The sequence below is a fragment of the Cetorhinus maximus genome, chromosome 3, assembly GCF_964194155.1.
Source record: "Cetorhinus maximus chromosome 3, sCetMax3.hap1.1, whole genome shotgun sequence".
In the NCBI taxonomy this organism is placed as follows: domain Eukaryota; kingdom Metazoa; phylum Chordata; class Chondrichthyes; order Lamniformes; family Cetorhinidae; genus Cetorhinus; species Cetorhinus maximus.
In genome coordinates, this window is record NC_135881.1 from 136,836,123 (window position 1) to 136,859,230 (window position 23,108).

General features: G+C 41.0%; 1 protein-coding gene across 4 annotated transcripts in view; it reads right to left on the reverse strand.

Annotated features, from left to right (window-relative positions):
• The window catches only part of LOC144678935 (RNA-binding motif, single-stranded-interacting protein 3), a 1,591,210-nt gene that overhangs the window by 129,587 nt on the left and 1,438,515 nt on the right, over positions 1-23,108 (reverse strand). The window lies entirely within an intron of this gene.

A 23,108-nucleotide genomic window follows, 5' to 3' on the forward strand; every position in this document is an offset into this window, starting at 1 on the left:
TTTTTGTGTGTTGCTGAATTCTTTTGAAGTACAACTTGTTAAAGCACAATCTGAGCCCCTTCATATAGGTGCCAACAGCAGTGTGCACTGCTCAAACTTCAAAACACTGGTTAGAGTACAAGAACTTAGATTATTCCACACCCGTGATTGACAAATTCCTGCACATATATAAAAAGATAAGGAGTCTCACAGGCCAGATGAGGGTTACCCACCTGTGTCTCTGGATAAACCCTTATCTGCTGGCGTTTCCAGATGTATAGTATGAAAAATACACCAAATGTCTTTGAACAATGCTACTTCCCACTGACTTTCAAATCGTTCTGTGCCTTTACAACTAGAATACTCGGAGTTCAAGTTTATTCAGCCATCTGTAGGAAGCCAGTTAATTCTGCTTTTTTTTTCTCCACTCTGAATATAGTTGGCACAAGATGATAAATCACACTTGTTTTGTAAAATAGCTTTACATTCACAAATCCAGTAAATGACTGGCTCTAAAATTTCCTACCATGAAGCTAAAAGTCTTAACCATTAATATAAGTGCAAACACAATTTCTAAATAGTTTATGGGCCCATTTCAATAATTTGTCAACATCTTATAAATACAATCAACCATTTTCTCTCTGTTTTGCTGACTAGTATACAGAATTGATTACTGAATTGATTGCTAACTAAATTGCAAGCAGACCAAACTTACTAGACCACTCAGTTAAAAAGTCAAGATAATTGCACTTTGTGATCATTTGCCTATAGTCTTTCCTCCATTTGTTTACAAAAACACATCACCATGACATTACTCTCATCAGAATGTAGCACTGGAAGGCAGGATTTTGTCTCCAAGGTCAGGAATCCAATGTTGGAACTGCTTCCTGGTCCTGACCTCACACCAGGGGAGGTGGGAAGGTTGGGCGGGGGAAGTGGGGGAAGTAGTCACAGCCTGCAATTTTCCCTGATGTCAGCTGCACATTGGCTGAAGGGCGGGTTTGGTGGCAAATTAACAGCCGAGGATGTGGGATGGGGGTGGGACTCGAAAAGTGTAGGTCTGATTAAAAGGCATAATAGCAACCATTTCTGTGGCAGCCATTTTCAGGAATGCAAGCTCCAGCTCACCAGGAGGAGAGGCAGGGGCGGGGCACCCTGGGCAGCTGCCCATGCTTCACGGGTGCAGCTCTTAAGGTGTTGCTGGAGGCTACTAGACAGGAGGAAGGTGCTGTTTCCAATGGGTGACAGGAGAAGGCCACCCAATAAAGCACACCTGGATGAATGTGGCAGAAACTGTGAGCGGCAGAAGTGTTATGTGAAACAACTGGGTGTAGTGTCATAAGACATTTAATGATCTTCACTTTGGCAAGGGGAGTGCAGCATGAGACCCTGATGATAGGCCTCTAGGTATGCAAACTTCACAGACACACAAGTCACCTGAGGGGTGTACAGTGCTCCTTAACATTGGAGAAATGTGTACTCAGGATACTTACTGATCCCTCAGCAATACCCAGAATTCTAGCACTGTTGAGGACCTACAGCACTGATAGATACAATTTCTTATGTAACTGAGCCACTGACATTGGTCAGAGAGGCCAGCAGTGACCTATCTCCCTCTCTGTTTTGACATTGCAAGAGATGGCTTGCACAGGACGAGGACTGCTCCAGCTTGCCATCCTCACTGTGATGGGTAGCCCTGCAGGAGCAAGTGGGGAATGGAGAGGTGGGAATGCCTGGAGGAGAAGTTGAAAAGGTATCGAGACCTGTAGATGAATGGGGTGGAGTGAACTGTCCTCTATCTGACAGCATGCCAATGGCTCAGTTGCACTGGGAAGCCTCAGCACTGCAGAGGCTTCAGCTGTCACAGGCTATTTCCCATCATCTTTTTGGCCAGGATTTTCCAGTTGTTGGGTGGGCTCGGCGGGAGCAGCCGCGAAACGGATCACTGCCCACAATCGGGCCCCGACTGTGATTTCACATTTCAATTGATGGCCAGCCAACGTGAAACGCGCGCTCAGCGCTGCTGGGTTGGGGGCAGGAGGGGTGCGAGTGCTGTGGGTGCGTGCAGTAAAACCTCCCTAAGGCACAGGCCTCCTCAGAAGATTTTAAACATGGTATTGTTTGATTTTTTTTTTGTGTTGCAATCAGCTATTGATCATTGATTAGTCAAGACATGCCTAATTTTGGATCTCTTATCCTCTTATGTTTCTGAAGCTACACTCTGTGCCAGACATGCAAAGGACAGTTTTTAAGAGGTCAAATTCACAGTGGCTGACTTTGTGTACTGAAGCAGCATGTATTAATTAGGCAATAATGATCAGTGAGATGTAATTATATAAGGTTTTGCAGGATCAGTATTTATAGGTTTCTGAAGAGCTAAAATTAGGAAATTGTTGCCTTCTTGTCAAAGACAGGGTAAAGTCACATATCTGTTGACTACACCACTACGTTTTTACGTTGGAGTGCCTAGTGTGTAGATTTGGATAACTGGCATCCTACCCTCCATTGAACATCTCCTCGACAAGACCAACCCTTAAATGATAGCTTTGTGATGACATTAACCCTTGTCCTAACTGAGTAGCCTCCTGACAATACTGCATGCCCTCCACTGAGCAGATATTTAACAATTGTCACCCAAAAACTCACCAAAGCTCCTTAGGCAGCACCTTCCAAACCCACGACCACTACCACCTAGAAGGACAAGGGCAGAAGATACGTGGGAACACCACCATCTACAAGTTCCCCACCAAGCCACTCACCATCCAGACTTGGAAATATATTGCTGTTCCTTCACTGTCACTGGGTCAAAATGCTGGAACTCCCTCCCTAACAGCACTGTGGATGTATCTACATCACATGGGCTGCAGCGGCTTAAGAAGGCAGCTCACCACTGCCTTCTCAAGGGCGATTATGGATGGGCAATAAATGCTGGCCTAGCCAGCGAAGGCCCACATCCCATAAATGAATAATAAAAAAAATCTTTTAAATAACTGGAACCCCTTGTAGTCCTTTCCTCCTACCATAACATAAATCCTCTAATAAGCTGCCATTGTTTCCTACCCATCATTTAATTTCTTATCCATACCCAAAATTTATCCTGAATCTTCAAAGCTTTGAGCTTAATTAACAATCAATCATATGAAACTGAGTATCATGCCTTCAGGAAGTCTAGATAGGGCTTACTGCAGTCCGTTATGTATATCTAAGAAGGTTAGTCTGAATCGTCACCTTCTGAATGCCTTTCACAAGTGTTCACAAAGCTTTTTCTGTACAAAATAGTCTTCAAGCTTACACCTGATAATTAACTCTATTATTCTACACAAGTAGAAATAACACAAACGGATCTATCAGCTTTCTAGAATATGGGCACAATTTTAGGTTGTTTTAAATCTGCTTGTACCTTCCCAATGTCCAGGTATCTTTCTAATGATAACAGTGAATGCCTCACAAATATCCTCCCTAGACCCCTTTACCTCTTTTTTATTAATTAGCATCTATCCATGAGATTTGATTGTTTTTGCACACCCATTGCTTTTCTAGGACTTCCATTTAATTTCATTTGTGTCAATGTCATTAATTTTGCCTGGGTAAACTCTGTTTGGGGAAGGGCATGCTACTCATGTCTTCTTTTGTGAATACTGAGAGGAAGTAAACATTAGCATTTTTTTTAAGGTCCTCATTACTTCTCTAACCACCCCCTTACTGCTGAAGTGCTGGAAGAAGTTCCGGCAATTATGCCTCATGCTTGTCGTGTTTTTTCTGTGTGTGTCTCCTTAGAACATCCAAACATAAGAAATAGGAGTAGGAGTAGGCTATATGGCCCATCGAGTCTGTTCCACCATTCACTCAGTTTGCTCTACATCAACTCCACCTTCCTGGTCCTATCTCTTGATTCTCCTAGCACTCAAAATCTATCATTCTCAGCTCTTGAATATACTCATTGGATGAGCATCATAGCCCATGGGGTAGAGAATTTCAAAGATTCACAACCCTCAGTGAAGAAATTTCTCCTCATCTCAATGTGAAATGGCTGAATTCTTTTCTTGTTCTAGTTCTAGATTCTCCAGCTAGTGTGGGGAAAAGCCTCTCAACATCTACCCTGTCAGATCCTCTCAAATGTTATATGTTTCAATGAGATCATCACTTATTCTTCTAAACTCTGAGAATAAAGGCCTATTCTACTCAATCTCTCAAGGTCAACCATGTTGTCAGGGGAAGTAATCAAATGAACTTTTGTCGTCACACCCCATCTAAGGCAAACATGTCCTTCCTTTGTAAAGGGGCCAAAACTACACTGTGCTCCATATATGGTTTCATCAAAGTTCTATGTAATTGCACTGAGAGTTCCTTCCTCTTATACTTCAACCCCTAGTGCGGTGTGCAACAGGACTACAGCTGCATTCGGAAAGAGAGCTGTCTGGGAGGTTTTCTGCATCAAATGGAGATAGACAACCTCAAGGAAGTTACGGCTGCCTGGTGAATCGATGTTGGTGCTATTGGCTGCAATGTTGCTGGTGAATTTTAGCCTGAACGTCTGTCTTCTTTTGCTTTTTTTTTCTTTTACTTTGTATTTTTGTATATTACTTGAAATTGATTGTTAAAAACTTACCTTAATTCAGCTTCTGGCTGTGACCGGAGTTGACTTTAATAAATCATTAATAACCTTCTTGCAGTAAAGGTTAACATATGCTGAGCCTTCCTAAATGCATACCTTTACCATTCTAATTGCTATCAACACATTTCTGTTATGTTCCTATATTCCTCTTAATGAACCCATCTCCTTTTTCTCTGAAGGATTCATGGACACCATTTTCCCTCTTTATTTCACTTTTGATGTGTTAATCCATTTCAGGTCATCCCTATTTAGTCTGAGCTTGCTGGTGAGAGGCAATATTAACCCTGTATGGTCAACATTTTTGTGCCTTTTAAGGTGTTCCACCTGACTGCTTCTGAAGATTTGTGTGCAAACTCCCCAAATCCTGTGGCTTAGATTGTTCTCTAATTTATTTGAAACAAGTCCTTTTCAAGTATATATCGGCTCCTGGTATTTGCTGATTTCGAATCCTAGATCATGTTCTCAAAATTCTTTGGTAGGCTAACACCTTACCCAAAGAGGTTGGTTTTAAGATAGACCTTCAAGGAGCAGAGGGAGGGAGAAAGGCAGAGACATTTATGGAGGGAATTCCAGAGTTTAGTTCCTAGATGGCTGAAGGCACTGCTGATGATGATGAGGTGAAGAAAGTGGGAGATGTAGGAGGTTAGTGTTCCCAGGGGGCAGTAGAACTGGAGAAATTTACAGATATAGGAAGATGCAACATCATGATAGGATTTAAACACGAGGGATGAGAATCTTAAATTAGATGCATTAGGGAAATAGGAGCCATTGTAAGTCAGCAAACACAGTAAAAAATATAGTTGAGCAGGACTTGCTGCGGCGAGATAGGATGAAGGAGATTGAATCTGTGGAGGCAGGACAATGGAAGGTGGACTAGTAGAGTATTGGAATAGTCAAGTCTAGCGATGACAAAGGCATGGATGAGGATTATGGCAGGACATGAGGGGTAGAGTTGAGCAATATTATGGAGTGGCTGGTCTTGACAAAGAGTAGGATACTGGAGCTTGAGATGATGTCATGAAAAACACTAGAGGAGCCTCTGACTGAAACCAGGTAACATGTATCCATTGAGGTATATCCACACTAAATGAATGAGAAGGTAGTTATTTACCTTGTCAGACTGATGCATTTAATATTACAAAAGGATCTTCATGCTAATTTACTGAAGATGAATTTTTGAACAATTCTGGGAGGTAGGAAATACAATACAGTCTGCTCTGACAGTGAAGGAATGACATATCGTGGAGTTAGATCCTAAGCAGGAATAATTACATGATGAAACACAAAAATTAATACATGAAAAGCCATTTAACCACTTACTTGCAGTGAATCTACAGAACCTTTAATGCTAAGCACGCTCAGGTTATCAGTATAAATGGAGTTACCACTGAACGGTCACCGAAGTAACAGCAACTAATCATCAGAAACCTCACATCAGGAAATTCCTCACACATATATGCACCACATATTTGAATTCCCAACCTTGCACTGATCCCTCCACATTTCCCCAGTCCCTCAACGATGTGGGCATTTTTGTTACAGTACATCAGTAAAGCAATAATACTAAAACATCATATGACATTTATTATGCAGTCAGCTAAAGGTACTGACAGCCTTACTGTCTCTAGCTGCACAGCCTATATTACACCAGCACAAAGGCTTCTGCACTAACTACTAACACTTCCAATCTCTGTGGTGGAGGCCTGATGAAGTAATTAGAAATCATATTAACTTTCTAACTGGGTTTTAACTAAGGGCTCCAAATACAGAGGGCAGTATTCTGTAATCATTGTTTCCATGCATTTTGCTTAGGCAGATCCAAATTGACCTAATTCAATTAAATCAATAAAAACTGCTATTTCTCCTTTAGTGAAGACATACCTTACAGTTCTCACAATGAGAACTAATAATGTGCAGCAACGTAAAAGGCATTAGATTGTTCTCACCCTTCACTCATGCATTTGGACACATAGTTTTCTTCAAAAATACATTAACATTTAAGCTGGGCAGTCACCAAAACGCAATATAAAATTTCCAGTGCATTCTACTGACTTTTCAATGCTGGTTAAAAGATTAGCACAAGTGTCAGTGATACGAGAAGGAAAAGTCCATTGTCTGATTTATTCCTGTAAACTTAATCTCAGTGGGACTTTTACAAAGCCAAAGGCTTGTGAGCTAATCAGAAGGATTAGGTTCCAAGGTCTGATTTATTCATGCACTTAAAGGGCCTGATTTTCTCCTCTATAAATTCAGATTTAAAATTGAGCAGATTTCTTTGCACTCAGCTGTAATTTGCATCTGAGCTCACATTTTTTAACGTCAGATGTGTATGAGTGAGGCAATGCATAAGGCCATTCAAATGTAACAACCACAATTACATTTAAAGCAGTATTGGCAATTGCTAGGATACTATGCACAAAACAGAGATTTTCCTACTCTATGCAAGGAGTGAACTGTGGTTATATAGTCCAACAAGAAGTATATTGCTAACTGAACTGTGACATTACAGGGCATATTTTCTAAGTACACACTTCTGACGGAGAGCCTTACTTGCCAGATGTACAGATCATGCCTGCAATTTCCCAATGTTTGTGGCAGGCAGGCAGGCACAGTTCTATGCCAGCAATGCATATTCAGAGAAAGCAGATGTTTACATTTCTCATAGTGGAGTGTTGCTGAAAGAAAATCTTTTTGACAAAATGTCAGTTGTCTATGGATGGAGACAAACTAATTCAGAAGCTATCGTGTGTAATCCACCAATAATTAAAGCATGTTTGAAAGGTGGAGCAAAGATGAAAGCATGGACAGAAGATTTGTGCTTCACTTCCACACCAGTTGAACATCTGCTACATCATCTTTACTGTTCAGTGGAATTCTAAAGTGAGTCATGTTGCACATTGGCCATTCCTTCGTACTTGAATAGCCTTTTTGTCATAATTTAGAATGTTTTATTTTCAAAGTGAGGTGCTAGTTCCTCAATATCTAATGCATGTCCAAAACAATTCCCTTTGGTCAGATTTAATACATCTTTTTTGTTCAGTAAAATAGGATCCAATATTTTCACAAGAGTTGTTCTGTATTGTTAGGTTAGTACAAATGAAGATCAATAGTTGAACCAGCTCCTATATATATTCTCTTTCTTGAGAATGTCCATGGGATTTCGATTCAATTCAAAAACTCCAAGGGGGAAGAGTGGTCCACAGCACAATTGTAAAATGGACTGATAATGAACTGGCGATCCATTTTACAACCCATAGCATTTCTCTTTCTATTAGCTTCAATAAAGAGAATTTGACACGGTGTAAAATGAGCCCCGATTTGTTTTCACCTATTTTACACGACTGGGGTATTTTACCCCTCAACCTTATAGGTCCTAAAATGTGGGCATATTTGGCAGGTTGCCTTAAGGATAACATATTCTGGTAAAAGAACTCTAAAGTGGTTATAGTGCAATTGAGGGTATAATTCTAAAGCACTTGTATCATGGTGCATACGAGGAATGTGAGGTTACAGTGAACACGCATGGGCATGAATTGGGATGGCTGTGAACCTCTGCATTTGTTCACTCAAAATTAGGCAAAACCACCTGTAGTCTTGCTGAATCTCCTGCTAATCAAAAGAGCTGGTAGGGCAATCACTCCTTTCAATTAGTAGAGAACAGAACAGCAGTCAGCATAAATATTCATTTGAAAGCTGAAAGATTGTGCATAAAAAGGCAGGTTTCATGTTGGTAGCAGTATACTTTAACCATCATTGACGTGAAGTTTGCTTTTTACTTAATTACAAATGATAAAAGTTAATTCTCTTGGAAGGTGTCTTCCTTACGTCAATATGGGCTGACATCAGCTGCATTATCCAACACTTCTCATGCTTTAAGCTGATGGACAACTTGGAACATGTGAACATGTGAACAAATACTTCCAGTACAGGAAGTTGCATAGTCCAATTAATCGAATGAGCCTCTTCAAGATCTCAGAACTAACATTTGCCTAATTATGTATTTTCTTATAAATCAAGGTGACAATGATCATATGATATAAATTCATGATTTTGCAATCAAAGAATTATTGTCACAAGTTCAGCATCACCCAGATTTTGCCTGCAGGAGAAATTGTAATCGCATGGAAAATTGTATATCAGGAACAAGGACAAAGGTGAACTCCTTAAATTGTAATCATTATAAACAAATTACTGAGACTATGTAGCTTTAAGGGTCGGATTCATAACTCAATTATATAAAAAGTATTTCAAGCATCTTGGGTGCAGGCTAGATAAGTCTAGGCAATGGGTCGTTCAACAGAGGCAACACATGATACACCAAGTGAAACAATGCTTTCCTTCAATGTGTGTCACCCTGCTGAGCCTGGTTAGCAGAATAACGACTGCATAATTTTAAATTCGCTGTTGACATTTTTACCATGGTTACAGTTTTCCTGTTTATATCTTGAGGGAGCTCTGTAAAATCTGTAAGTATTAAAGTCCAGACAAAAGTACATATTAGTAAACACAGTACTTTAGTGTGGGCATAAGTTCAAAGAATTTCAGAATGACTACTTTACTATACTGTCCAAAATACAAACACTTGGGATTAAAGGGTGTGCACATGTCTAAAATGTTCATAACTTTCAGACGTTGCAAATTTCTAACATTTAATTTTTAACACTGTTTTATTGCACATAGAACCACTATTCTTTCAATTCATTGTACATGCTTCAGTGCTAAATATAAAAAAATACTTGCATCATTGTAGGACAACAGCTGACTAAGAAACAAAATGCAGAGATTAAGTGTACAACATTAGGCTCCTTAATGTTCACAGAACATTCAGTCAAACAGTAAATTATGCAACCTATCAAAACACACAGTGCTAGAGTTAAAGGGGAGCTGTCTTTATAAAAAGTGTTTGATAAATCTCTTTTTGATCTAGGGTAAGTTAAGAAGTATGGGTTGAATATTACAGTTGGGGGGTGGATGGATGGCATGCCCTCCCCCAGAAACCACATTGGCACGAAGCTGACCAGCTCCACACCGAGCAGCTCCACAGCCCCATAAAGCTCTGCAGGGATCATTAACCAGGGCTGAATGGGACTTCTGCCCCAAAAGGCCTGCCCTCTAGAGTTGCCAGGAAGGTGTCAGTGACAGCTGCCGGGGCTGCAGGTGAGGAGTGGAGCCAAAGGCCTAAGGTCCCTGGAGAAGGCATGTCTAGGTCTTGGGCCAGGAGGGTTTGGGAGTGTTAGGGACAGGGGCAATTGGGGGCGGGGGGGCATGGTTGAAGAGAGGGAGAAGGTAGGAATGAAGTAGGGGGGTTAAGTCTAAGGGGGGGGGGGGTTCCCTGTGATCAGCAAAGGGTAGCCCACGAAGAGTGATCCCCCCTTCCTTCCTTCCCTTTAACCATTCCAGGTTAAAAATTGGGCTTTCCACTCCTGCCCTGTTGCCCATGCCAAATGTATTATGGCATAGGCAGCATTATATTAGGGTCAATAGGCTAGATAACAAGCCTAATTGACCCTTAATCAGTCATTTTAATATGGCAGGTGGGCCGCCTATTTTGGTGCCTGCCCACCATTCCCCCCGCGTTCCCCCATATGATAGGCATGAGCTCTGGGGTGGGCGGGATGGATGCCCACCCTATTTTACCTCTGGTGGGAAACACACCCATCAGTGGCATGTAAAATTCAACCCTATATGATATTCTATCAGTACCACTTCATGGGCAAGTGATGCAATTGTGCATTTCAATCTAATTTTCATAATGGAGTTGCAATTTTTATGAAGATACTGCTCCCTTAAAAACTTTGATAACTTATTTCAGAAAAGAATTGATGTGTTTCGTTTATTGCAGTGGAGTAAGATATTAATTAATCAAGTAATTTAACAGCTTATTCTATGGCACAGATCATCAAAGATGTGTTGGAATTAACTAAATTAACTAGAAATTCTGGCACAGCCCATTCAACAAAGATGATTAGGTGAAATGCTATTTGACTTTCAAATGTCATCCTAGTTTCTTAGCTGACAAATACAAGATAGAACAATAAAATGAAACAGTATAAAGGATGAGAAAAGAAAGTGATGGATGGTTTACACTGGAAGAAAAAAAATCAATTTTTTGCTGGCAAATGATCTTTTTTTTCCTTTTCCGCATTAGAAAATATGTCATAAAACGTATGAAAAGTGCCATTGGCATTTTGTTCTGAATATATCCCAGCTGTTTAATTATTGTTGTACTTTCACAATAGATGGAACTTTCTACCACATGTTCTCATCCAATCAGTAAAATCACAGAGAGAGACAAGCCAAAGTTCAAATCTTGTAATGGATAAAAATAAAATGTGATTTCCACCTGTGTGCTTCACATCCACTGAGAACATACTATCAAATCCAAATTATTGCCTTCCAGCTGAATTTTGGTGGCTGTAAATCTACAGATAAATTGCCCTGTGTTTTCAAGCATAACACACGGCAGAGCTCCAAAAGTGGGATTAAAACTGCTCCTGCTTGTCTAATAGGTGGGAAATTGTTTTCAACAGGCAGGAAGTATTTAGAAGAGAAGAAAATCAATTTGAAAATGGTATACAGATAAGCTAATGTAACAAATACAATGTATTCAATTGGATAAAACTTCACTTCAGCGACTAGCAATTTACCATGACCACAATTCTTCAAATTCAACAAACTTACAAACAGCACTAACCTGAAGAATTGTCTTCTGCATCATTTTCTCTTATTTGTCTATTTTTTCTGTGCATGAATGTTTACTGTGATCATTCATGTCTCTATCACCATTATACACTAGCATGTTCTGAACCATAATTCTTTTTTTAAATGGTGGTTGATGAAAACACAGAGGATAAATCTTACTATATTTTGAGGACTAGTCGGTTAAATTTTTCCATTCGTCTTTGGCATTATGGAGTAAAATCCCAAAGCATTGATGGGATGAAGGTCTCCCTACTCTGCTGTCCATAGGGGGCCTGTATAAAATGAGACTGGACTAATCTCAACCTGGCTTCCACAGGTAGGAGTAAATAGGAAAAAAACTGCTCAACGCTGACACTAAATAGGTGCTCTTACTCCAAGCCATAAGAAGGTTATCTGAGAAGAGGAACAATTCAGACTGGTTACAGTAAATTGGGTTATACAGATAGATGAAGTAATAAAGGCAGAGCTTTACTCTATCCCTTAACCATGATATACCTTGTCTGGGAGTTTTCAACATTGATGCAGTTCTTTTTCCCCCCAAATGTGCCATTCAATACCACCATCATCACTCAATTTTTGGACAATTCTGGCCAAAAACGTTATATAAAGATCTTCTGAAATTAAAGACAGTTCATTGGTTTCAACTGCAGTCTGGTTCCTGCAATGATGCAATTTTCATTTAGTTTCTGCAATTTTCAGTTAGTTATCCAGTTCTGATGATATGTAGAGTAAAGCCTTCATCATTGGAAAACTCAATATGCCAGGACGTAGAAAGGATTGCACTCCCAGCAAATAGAAAATAATTCAGAGCACCATCAAATGCAGTGGAGTCCAAGTGCTGGTGTCTCATGCTAGCTGGCCTGTAGAGTGGCTGCAGGAACCAAATGCCAATAGAAGTTGCTATAAAAGCATAGGCAGCTAAAGGCTGGGAAATAGCAAGCAATGTTAATTGTTTTTTTGAATACTGACCAAAGGGGACCTTGGCACCGTGGAAGCTTGTTTGCAAATTATCAGCTGACACTTCCAATCCAGCACAGGATGTGTTTCACCACCTGATTCAATGAGTTCCCTTCCTTTTTGTCATTAAAAAGGGATTATGTAAAGTTGCCTCTCCACAGCTTGATGACAGACTCTGAGTATCTCTGAATCAGACAATTACAATATATGGCAACTTCACAAAGCAAACTTTCAAAATGGGCACTCGATTTTAATCAGGGAAATGCAGTCCAGTAAAATGACTAAGCACACTATTAAATTAGTCTCCCTACTTCTGCCAATTCATTGTAAGTAAGCTTGGCATCTCTAAATGTCAATGTCTGAAATATAATTTCATTGTAACTTTTGGAGATTCTGTCCCCTACACTATCAGGGAAGTATCTGAGATCCTGCATTTCTTTAAAACAGAGGTGGTAGTGAGTAAATAAAGAAAAGAAAGGCTTGTATTGATATAGCACCTTTCATGACCCAGGATATTTCAAAGCATTTTACAGTCATAAAAGCAAAAAACTGCAGATGCTGGAAATCCAAAACAAAAACAGAAACAGAAATACCTGGAAAAACTCAGCAGGTCTGGCAGCGTCGGCGGAGAAGAGCACAGTTGATGTTTCGAGTCGTTGGGGGAGGGGAGGGGGGGGGGGAGGGGGGGAGTTGTTGGGACAAGCAGCCAGAGATAACCAAAAGATGTCACAGACAAAAGAACAAGGAGGTGTTGAAAGTGGTGATATTATCTAAAGGAATGTGCTAATTTGGAGAGCAGGACAAGCAAGGTACAGATAGCTCTAGTTGTGGTGGGGGAGGGGGGGGTGAAATCAGACTAAAAGGGCATAAAAGGTATAGATAAATGATGGGTGGAAATACATTTAAAAATAATGGAAATAGGTGGGAAAAGAAAAATCTATATAAACTATTGGAAAAAACAAAAAGGAGGGGGAAGAAACGGAAAGGGGGTGGGGATGGAGGAGAGAGTTCATGATCTAAAATTGTTGAACTCAATATTCAGTCCAGAAAGCTGTAAAGTGCCTAGTCGGAAGATGAGGTACTGTTCCTCCAGTTTGCGTTGAGCTTCACTGGAACAATGCAGCAAGCCAAGGACAGACATGTGGGCAAGAGAGCAGGGTGGAGTGTTAAAATGGCAAGCGACAGGGAGGTCTGGGTAATGCTTGCAGACAGACCGAAGGTGTACTGCAAAGCGGTCACCCAGTCTGCGTTTGGTCTCTCCAATGTAGAGGAAACTGCATTGGGAGCAACGAATGCAGTAGACTAAGTTGAGGGAAGTGCAAGTGAAATGCTGCTTCACTTGAAAGGAGTGTTTGGGACCTTGGACGGTGAGGAGAGAGGAAGTGAAGGGGCAGGTGTTGCATCTTCTGCGTTTGCATGGGGAGGTGCCATGGGAGGGGGTTGAGGAGTAGGGGGTGATGGAGGAGTGGACCAGGGTGTCACGGAGGGAATGATCCCTACGGAATGCCGCCAGGGTGGGTGAAGGGAAGATGGGTTTGGTGGTGGCATCATGCTGGAGTTGGCGGAAATGGCGGAGGATGATCCTTTGAATGCGGAGGCTGGTGGGGTGATAAGTGAGGACAAGGGGGACCCTATATTGTTTCTGGGAGGGAGGAGAAGGCGTGAAGGCGGATGCGCGGGAGATGGGCCGGACACGGTTGAGGGCCCTGTCAACCACCGTGGGTAGAAAACCTCGGTTAAGGAAGAAGGAAGACATGTCAGAGGAACTGTTTTTGAAGGTAGCGTCATCAGAATAGATGCGACGGAGGCGAAGGAACTGAGAGAATGGGATGGAGTCCTTACAGGAAGCGGGGTGTGAGGAGCTGTAGTCGAGGTAGCTGTGGGAGTCGGTAGGCTGGTAATGAATATTGGTGGACAGTCTATCACCAGAAATTGAGACTGAGAGGTCAAGGAAGGGAAGGGAAGTGTCAGAGATGGACCATGTGAAAATGATGGAGGGGTGGAGATTGGAAGCAAAATTAATAAATTTTTCCAGGTCCTGACGAGAGCATGAAGCAGCACCAAAGTAATCATCACTGTACCGGAGAAAGAGTTGTGGGAGGGGGCCGGAGTAGGACTGGAACAAGGAGTGTTCCACATACCCCATAAAGAGACAGGCATAGCTGGGGCCCATGCGGGTACCCATAGCCACACCTTTTATTTGGAGAAAGTGAGAGGAGTTAAAGGAGAAATTGTTCAGTGTGAGAACAAGTTCAGCCAGACGGAGGAGAGTAGTGGTGGATGGGGATTGTTCGGGCCTCTGTTCGAGGAAGAAGCAGAGAGCCCTCAGACCATCCCGGTGGGGGATGGAGGTGTAGAAGGATTGGATGTCCATGGTGAAGAGGAGGCGGTTGGGGCCAGGGAACTGGAAATTGTTGATGTGACGTAAGGTGTCAGAGGAATCATGGATGTAGGTGGGAAGGGACTGGACAAGGGGAGAGAGAAGGGAGTTAAGATAGCGAGAAATGAGTTTCGTGGGGCAGGAACAGGCTGACAGTCATGTAGGTACTTTTGAGTGCAGTTGCTGTTTCATGTAGGGAGCATGGCAGCTAATATGCACACATTTCCCACTAACAGCAATGTGATAATAATAGGATAATCTGCTTATGTGATGTCAGTTGAAGGATAAGTATTTGTCAGGGCATCGGGGATAACTGCCCTGCTCTTCTTTGAAATAGTGCCATGAGATCTTTTACATCCACCTGAGAGAGCTGACAGGATCTCAACTTAATGCCTCACCCATAGGAAGTAATGTAAAGACGTAAAGTACAATGAAGTGACATGCTTTCTTCTTTAGTCAGTCCACAGCACCACTGAATAGTTGGCTCAGAATATTATACAGAGGTACTATGTGAAAGAAAAGGAATGTTCTTAATTTAAGAACAAAAGTTCTAAATGTCATTCTGTTCATCAAGTTCAAAATGCAGCAACAATTTATAAGGTAATTAAAAACATCAGTGGGTCAGGTTGGATAAAATACTGGCAGACTACTACCAATTTGAAGCCAAGAACATTCTAAATCTTGGTTCTAACAAAAAGGTTTCCACTGCGTTATTCTAGTTAGCCCAGATAACCCCTCCTCTTTGCTTTCTCTCTCATTACTTAAGACATCTCCTTGTGGCTGATCCGCCACATTTTGGCTCTATGCATAGAGATTCAGCTAGTTAGCAATATGTGGCCTGCAATGTAATAATTTATTTTTAGTGACTATCTGATTAGCTTGACCTATGAGTTGAGGCCAGCTTTGCTCTTGCAGTGTGTGTAGTATTACCCTCATTAACAAGGCAGCATGAAGAAAAGATAGCATCAAAATGTCTCATGCTATCCTTGAAAATGTATCACAGTTGAACTCAGTTGTGGTTATGGGAGAGATAGATTTTCCAGTTTATGTGTACAGTTCTGTCGTTCACACACAAGGGCCAGAATTTTACATCCCACGACGTGAGTGCGCCCGACCCAAATGGGCGTAACATCATATGAGATGACATTGGGTGAGCATCGCATCGTCATCGCGTGCGCTCGTGCGATATTTTGCTCGGCAGGCAAGCACAAAAGTCTGAAGAGCGCCCACCAACAATTACACGTGCAATTAAGCTCATTAACAGCCCAACTGTATGCGATTTTTCATGGCCCGTCCAACTTTACAACTGGCGGATGGACCAATCGGCCAGGCAGGCTTTACACGTTTGATGAAATCTCATCCAAGGGCGGGATGAAATATCCGTTAGGATTTAAAATAAAAAGCAATATCTGGGGACTGGTTTTTTGAATGAGGGATGTTTTCAGGTGCTTGATCTTGCTGCATGGACATTTTTTGCAGCATTTTTGTGCTTTCTTTTATTATTTGGATGTCTGCCGTTCCCTGAGGTAGCTGTCTGCCTTCGGTGAGCTCAGTGGAAGCGCTCACCAGCACCCACGGTGACATCGGCGCCCGCCCTCTTCCCGCCCCCACCTGCAGTGCAGAGGCTTTCTCCAGGCGCGTTTCACACTGGCTGGCCGTTAATTGACCAGCCAGCGTGAAACCGTGGTTGGGGGTCGATCGCAAGTGGAAACACATTTCGTGTCCGCTTCCGGGCCCACCCATCGCACGCACCCAACGAATGTAAGATTCAGGCCAAATGCACCTTTCATCTTTCAATTCAGTGTTGCATGTGCAAAATTGGTTTGAAGTGACAGCTGTTGCATTGATGCCAAATTCCACTTGCAGTATAAGTGGGCAGATTCAATACCAAGGGAACTGGCACAATTACAGAACCACTTCCACTCCAGGCAACATAGAAGTGGCCTTAAAAAGATTATGAATATACATTCTTCCCTTTGGAAATCCTGATATATCAACTATTGAAAATATGGGTTCAAAACACTTCATTATTCACTAACAAGAGTCAAATAAATATAAATGCAAGCCTTCTATCTCTTTAAATCATCTCTTTAAGTATGTAACTCACATGATAGTTTAAAGTCTATACAATTAAGTCTAAAAAATCGGCTGTTATACATTTACCAAAACAGTATGGTGTTATAAAGAAACCAGTTGATTAACATTGATTGGGTCCTGCATCCTTCCTACTGCTCTGACACAAGTCATCTTAAAGGTTTGAGGAAATTAGATGCTACAGTTGTATTTAGTAAAACCAGCGTGGGTTACATTTGCTTCTGGGAAAAATAACCCACCACATTCTTGAAATTCTCAGCATCTGAAAATGTTTCCAGGAACTGTCAAATCAGTAGGAATGATCAAAATGTAAGTTGTGCTTTAATTATTAATAGATTTAGCTGTAACTGACGGGCCTGGCAACCTAAATTTAGATAAAACAGGTGGGAAAGGACCATCTGTGCCCAGTAAAATGTAAACACCTGGGCTATCCCTTCATAATATCTCTGCAGTTTCTGCACTGCAGAGCTCTCCAGCACATCTAAATTGACAGTGGACTCAAGATTGAGTTCCAACAAAAGCAGTCGGCTGAGTTGCGAGTGTAAATACGAGTAGAATTTCCAGAATTGCAAGACAGGGCCAGCAAGGTTTTGAATTTTTTAAGAACTAAATCGTAGCAAACAATGACTTATTGTAACGCAGAAAAGCCAGCAGCCAGTTTGCACACAGCAAGCTTCCACAAAAACAATGTAATAATGACCAGAGAATGATTTTGTGATTTTGGTTGAGCAATAAAAATTGGTCAGGGCACCAGAGATAACTTTCTTGTTCTTCTTCAAAATAGTGCCATGGGATATTTTACTTGGGAGGGCTGAAGGCACCTCAGTTTAATATCTTGTTTGAAAGATAGTAGCTCCTAAGGTTCAGCACTCCCTCAGTACTGTCAGCCTGGACATTTGATCTCATAACCTGGAGTGGGGCTTGAACCTACCAACTTCTGATGCAGAGAGGAGTGTGCCAAAAACTAAGCCATGGCTGGCATACACTTAACTGTGTGAAAGTGGATTTTCCTCACTCACTGGAACGAAATCAAAGTATTGTCAGCGCTTTTATGTAAAAAAAAACTTATGACTCAAAGTATCACCTCTCATTCCAAATGTGCCCCGATGCTCGAACAAACAACCTTATCCGCAGCATTAACAGAATGTTTGGACATTAAAGGGGGTTAAAATATTAAACCTGTATGGTGGTAGACAGCTGTTAGCTTTGAAAGGGGGTATGCAACAAATGAAGTTTGGGAACTTCTGGTGTAAACTCACATTTTGTGACTATTTCTGTTCCCTGTAGCTCTATTTGTATAAACAAATCAAGACATAACTGTTTCTGTCAAAATCAAATGATCACTTTAAAGATGCATCATTAAAGAAAGGCAAAAACTGTGTGGGCTGTTAAAATCTATGGAAGCAGTTAAATAACCAAAGGTATTTCCACTGTACCAGAACTGTTTGAGCTCTGCACGGCCTCATATGAAGGATATTGCAAAACACTTGACAACCAGTACTCCTGAAGTATGATCATTGTTTTGCTGGCAAATACGGAAGGCAATTTTCACACAGCAAACTTCTACAAACAACAATCAGATAAATGACCAGTTAATATGTTTTTGGAATTGAGGGATAAACATCAGAAGATCATCTCACCTACTCTTCTTCGAGTAATGCCATGGGATTGTACACGTTTACTTGAACAAGTAGATGGTTGGCCTCCAATTAGCATTACATCTAGCAACAATGTAACTCCTGCTCAGTATTGCACTGAAAGCCAGCCTAGATTAGATGCTAAATGCCTGGTGTGGGGATTGAATCCACAACCTGCTGAATGTTATCACTAGTCCAATCTGACATGGTCCCCAGTGCAGCCTAAATGAAAGAGTGATCCATCCATCATTGTAATACAAAACATTTATTCAAGCAATGACTGACAAAATGAAAATATTCCACATTTTACTTTTACAGGATCTCACAAGATATACTTATAATTTTATTTATACAATTTGCTTCAAAAGCAAATAAATTTGTTCTTCCTTCCCAAAAGCCCTACTTCCAGTGATCATGCTCATAAGATATTATTATTTGCTGAAATATATGATATAACAGATGTTTGCTAGATGCAAAACTTCTAATTATGTTGGAAGGGAAAATCAACAACTTTTCTTTAAATCCTGAGTCTTATAGTCGTAGAATATATAATTAATTGAGGGGTCAGGACTGCCAGGGAATTTGGAGTTGATCTAAAAGATTATCCTGTTGAAATCTGTTAACTGCTTAATAAAAGTAACGGCCTGGATTGTACAGCTGTAATGACAGCAAACCTTTTATCATTTGCTGTTATTACAACTGTGAAAATGGCAGTAACTTCTGCTCTCTGCACATGGGCAGTTAAATGCAGAATCGCATATTTTGCTGTCAGTGGTGCCCTGTTCCTCCACAGGTTGTACCATCGAAGTCCCCGCAGATGGAAATCTTTTGAAATCACTTGTCTTGACATGAACTTCCAGCTTTAGGCTATTTGTCTCACTGTAAAAACTCTTGAAAAAGTTACACCTTATTCAATAAAGTGTAACTGGGTTTTTAACAAAATACTAGGTTGATAATTACGGCTGAACTACCTCTGTGGCCCTGAAATTCTAATTTATATTTGTGGAATATCAAATTTTTACACTAATTAAAAAAAACATACATTTAAAAAAAAATTATGACATATGGTCATTCAGCTTCTACCTTATCTCATATGTCCCAATTATCGCATATGTCCCAATTCTTAATTTCTCTCTCTATAATTCTTAATTCTTAATTCCCAATTCTTAATTTCTCTCTCTATAAAATGAAATGGATAACCAGTGGTTTTACTTTCTGGTTTGCTGCCTCTGAGGACACTTTAATGTGATTGGCTGCTTAGCCTGCCAGATAACATCACCGTTGTTGGATGCCAGAGATCCCTTTGAACTGACACCAGATTTATGGTAACATAGAGAAAGCAGAAACACACGCCACAGTAATCACTGGATCTTTGTTGCAATACAGGGCACACTACAAGAGGATCATGCAGTATGGCGCGCAGTGTGAGGGGATCATGCGACAAGTGCTGGAAATTTCCTTGGAGGTCTCCCCTATCAGCAATCAAAACTTCAGTGGAAGATCGGCAGAAATGCAAGCTACACAAAATGGGGAAAATGGGATGTTCGCCAAAGTGATAGCAATAACCAGGGAATTCCTGAGGAAATTCTCAATGATGTTCATTGAACTTGAATTCCAGGGTTGAATGCTGCTCAAGCCTACCTGTGTCATGTTCTGAGCATGTTTGTGCAGTTCTAGACTTGTCCACCAGAGGATGTACTTTGCCAAAATAGGGAATGCACTTTTATAAGAGGAAGTTCAACACTCCCATGGTCAGAGTGTGAAACTACTCAAAGAGAATTCCCTTGTACAACTTTGTTTCGATATCCCTTATTCACATCTCACTCAACAAGGTAGATTTGCCATTGTGCAGAAGTGTGAAACAAGTGATTGCAAACTGGCAGTCATTCTACATAAATATAAAAGCAAAAAACTGCGAATGCTGGAAATCCAAAACAAAAACAAAAATACCTGGAAAAACTCAGCAGGTCTGCCAGCATCTGCGGATAGGGGCACAGTTAACGTTTCAAGTCTGAATGACCCGTCAACAGTCATTCTACAACACTGACTTCAATGTTTCTTGGTTACTCTCAAAATAATCTTGCTGTCTGTCTATGAAATAATGGACATGCAGCAAATCGATAGGCGATGGGATAATTTCATATGGTGCACTTTTGCTGATGACTAAAGAGACCAATCTGAGAGAGGTAGGTTTTGCCACAAGTACCACACATGAAGTGGTTATCAGGTGTCGTTGTGGGTTTCTGTTTTTGACGTTGGTTCCTGTTGTCAAGCTGCTGAAGCCACTGATCATCATGGTGGTGCATGCCATCCCACAGGTAATGTCGCTATTTCCCTCTCTTGCTAATTAATGTCTCCCATGTGTGACAATTGATGTCAAGGCCTTCATGTCATGTTTGTAAGCAGCCTTGAAGCAGAGCTTTGGACTCCATCTACTTCCCTATACAGAACACCTTGGGAGTGTATTTGATTTCATCCTGCAAATGTGCCTAAGCCAGCAAAGTCACAACTGTTTGATGAGTGCTAACATACCTGGGAGATAGGCCTTTGAGAGGACTGTCAAATTCATGATTTTGTCCTTCCATGAGATGCCAAGGATGTACCACAGACATCCATGTCTACTCTCAAAATCACAAAATTTACTGCCTAATACTCATATTGTAACAGCAGAACTGGTTGAAACCAGTTTGAGTAATTAACAAAGCACATAGGCTTATTTCACAAGTTACTCTTGTATTTACATCAGTATTTAATATTCCCTATTATGCAAATATCATCACAAAAATATTCTCTTCCACTCAATATTGAAGGCAGCAGCGCCTCTAGGTGTTAATCAAATCATTATGTTCTTTTGCCGTCAGGGAGGAATTAAATTTCAGACAAAGTAAAACATTTCTGTCTACCCACAACAAGGGATCACTAAGATTAGTTTACTAGTTAAGCTATTCTGGGAGCAAGAAAATACTCAGTTATCTGGGGCAGTCCCTGAAAGCAGATGAGTTTTGCTAGGAAACAAGGTGAAAGGAGGATTTATAGAGAGAAAACCATCAAAGGACACCAAGTACAAAAACGCTTGCTGCATATAATAGTTGTTTCAATAACTGTCAGAATTTCAAAGGAGATCAAAGCTCATGAGTCAATTCTATTTTCTATGAGCATGTTTTCAGGAAAATGGGATAACTTTCAGGCTAGCGGTCAGGAGGATTTTCTCTCACCATCAGTGGCAGAAAAACTGTAGCTATGGAACAAAATGCCTCCAACTTTAATCAGACTCAACAATATACCACTGGAAGCAGTCAGCAAATTCTGCTACCTTGGATCTAGGGTGACAGATAACCTTTCACTTGACGAAGAGCCCAGTGCATGCATTGGAAAACACCCATCAACTTTAGCCGACTAACAAAATTGGCACAGAGAAACACCAAACTGGCCCTCAAAAGCAGGATGCTTATCTACAATGTCTGCGTCCTCAGCAAACTGCTGTATGGCAGTGAAACCCGAACAACTTACAACTACCAAGAAAAAAGGCTCAATAACTCCATCTCCAGTGACTACGACGCATCCTCGGCATCACATGGGAAGACGGAGTCACCAATGAAACAGTACTTTCTAGGGAAAGCATGCCAATGATGCTAGTGTTAATCAAATAAAGAAGGCTTGCACATGTGCAGAGGATGGCAGATGGTCACATCCCCAAGGATACGCTATATGATGCTAAGAGATTAGAATGGCAGTCAAAGCTCCAATTTAAGGATGTTAAAAGAGAAATGAAAGCCTTCAACATCAATCATAACAAGTGTGAAACTATGGTTGGCTATTGATGCAAATGGCAACACAAGCTGTGGGCAGGATTCACCGCCATGACATGTGATTTCAGAAACTCCAAAGCAGACACCAACCCTGCAAATAAGGTGTCAGCAGAGATCATTGGCTACCACCAAAAAAGGCCAACTTCATATATGCCTCTTGGGACAGATTTTGCCTTTCCAGAATCAGCCATCAAAAGGAGTGCAGCAGATGATCTCATCTGACCTCACTAAAGTTCTGAGGCTGCATTCCCATCATCTCTAGCAGATGGAAGGATGCCAATCACAATGATAGGCAGAAACTAAAATGGGTAACTTTTCAAGCGAGAGATCATCAGAGGTTTTACACCTTAAATGTAGCTGCCATTCCTGTCCAACCCACTCAGGGTCCAGGCATTTAACATAGTTAAAGTCCTTCCACAGCTGAAAAGAAAACTCCTGCTATTTCAGAGGCAGTAGTTTGAAAAATCAAAGATGGTGACAATCACAACCAATCAATCACAATTAATATAAAAAGCTCCCTGCTTTAGTAAAACTAGCTGAAAACTAGCAAGCTTGTTCCATTCTTCTAAGCACCATTCATAACAGATGCACCAGGCTTTCCTCAATAGTATCAGGCCTATAATATTTGGGCAGTATCTGAATGGAAGAAGTCCGGAGCAAGTACAGGAGAGAGTTGTTGCTTAGCTATAAGTGTTGATGTACTCTTGCATCTAGACAAGTGCAGTCCTAAAACCAAACCCATATTTGCCTATAAATCAACTTTTGGCCAGATGTTGCACTGTGGTTTATAATGTTTGTGTTTGCCACTTGTCTCTGGTCAGTGAAAAGACCAATGGCGAGTAACAATAAGATGATTCTCTTCATGCAAATACAATTAAGTTTTTTTTTTAAATCCAGTGTATGGCCAAGTTCTTTGTGTCCAAGGTTGGAAATGT